The following is a 1,484-nucleotide window of genomic DNA, read 5'->3' as shown; positions in this document are numbered from 1 at the left end:
TCCGTCGTAAACCTACACGTCGGCCGCGTTCCTTCCAGCCTCTGCGGCTGGAGTAGGTGGCATCACTTCTGAGCTGGATCAGGCATTAGCCTGATGAGGGGTCCATTTTCCCCCCCCACCTTCCAGAGAAGAGGGCAAGATGCAAGGAGGTCGTCCTTCCCGAGGGCAGACGCTCTGCGGAACTGTCGTTTCCCGGAACTGGATAATTGGTTCCCAGCGGAGCTCTCAGAGTGGACACCCCGGGGCAAGATGGCGGTCGGGCCTCGGCCGCTGCCCCGGGTCTGGCAGAGCTCGAGGGTATTGGGCTGAGGCGGCGGGAGCTGCGGCCCCGACCCCGAGCGCGGGGGGCCTGGAGCGGGTAAAGATCTACGGCCTGCGGGTAGCGAGTGGAAACGGGGTCTTGGGGTGTCCGGGTGGAGGTGACGGCGGGGACTCTGAGGGAAGGGGCCCTTTGGCGGGGTCCCTGCCTCCCCAAGTCGAAGGGCAGGTGCTATAGGGGCTGGCTTTCGGGGCGGCGGGGGTGTCCCCTTCGTCGTCTTTCCACCCCTATTCATCTGTGGGGAGAATAGGCTTTTATAGACAGACCGGTGCTGGGTGAAGGTTTGTTATGGTGGTTGTCGATGCCGAGGAGAGATGCTGGGCCCAGGAGCCCCCAGACCGGAGTTCGGGCCCCGCTGACTCGCGGTGTGACCTTGGGTGAGCTCCCTCACCTCTCGGAGCCTCGGTTTCTTGCTCTGTAAAATGGAGCGATCAGCTCGTTTCGCATAGGAGTTTGTGTAATGCAAGTTTTAGCGTCTGCCACTCGGCGCTCGGTAGGCAGCTGGTGTTAATGGTTTCAATAGGAAAAACTTGGTCTATTCGGACTCTGCTCAGCCCTACAGGCAGCCTTGCGTTCTCAGCTTTTCTTCGCTGTCCTGGGAGTGGCCGAGTCCCTTGGGTCTTACTTGTTTCACTTAACTGATTTGGAGTTAGACGCGGCTTCAAATTCGGGAGACGAGTGACCTCTCCTGAGTCGTGCTCCCTCTACATTTCATTTTCTCCGTGTGAAGGTGGGATCCGTAACATGCTCCTAGATGGGCTGTAGCCTTCAGTAAATGCTGTTATTAATGGCCTAAGTCCTGTTGCCTGTTCTTTATTTTTTTAAACAAATTTTTAAAAGATTTTATGTTTTCATGGGGGGGGAGGGGCAGAGACACAGGCAGAGGGAGAAGCAGGCCCCATGCAGGGAGCCGGACCGGGGACTCGTGGGACTCGATCCCTGGTCTCCAGATCAGGCCCTGGGCAGAAGGCGGCGCTAAACCCCTGAGACACCCAGGCTGCCCCCCCTCCCCTTGCCTGTTCTTTAAAAATTGGGCCACTGAGGCCTTCAAGAGCTGTTGGAAAGACAAAATTGGTTAAATATCTGTACAGTGTCTGAAACATGATCTGCCCTTAACAGATTGGTGGTGGTCACTAAACCTGGCTGCCCAGCTAGTCCATAGGGG

General features: G+C 57.4%; 1 protein-coding gene across 4 annotated transcripts in view; it reads left to right on the top strand.

The window, feature by feature from the left end:
- Nucleotides 1–201: 201 nt before the first annotated feature.
- Nucleotides 202–1,484, top strand: part of UBE3B (ubiquitin protein ligase E3B) — a 53,216-nt gene continuing 51,933 nt past the window's right edge. For 2 of the 4 annotated variants that reach the window (XM_072802895.1, XM_072802896.1), the window contains exon 1: nucleotides 202–358. The gene's annotated coding sequence lies outside the window, so the exon portion shown is untranslated. Of the gene's footprint in view, nucleotides 380–1,484 lie in introns of all 4 variants that reach the window. The other 2 variants (XM_072802897.1, XM_072802900.1) reach the window with 1 other exon arrangement.

This window comes from Canis lupus, chromosome 27 (assembly GCF_048164855.1).
Source record: "Canis lupus baileyi chromosome 27, mCanLup2.hap1, whole genome shotgun sequence".
In the NCBI taxonomy this organism is placed as follows: domain Eukaryota; kingdom Metazoa; phylum Chordata; class Mammalia; order Carnivora; family Canidae; genus Canis; species Canis lupus.
This window is presented reverse-complemented; position numbering and strand designations above follow the sequence as displayed.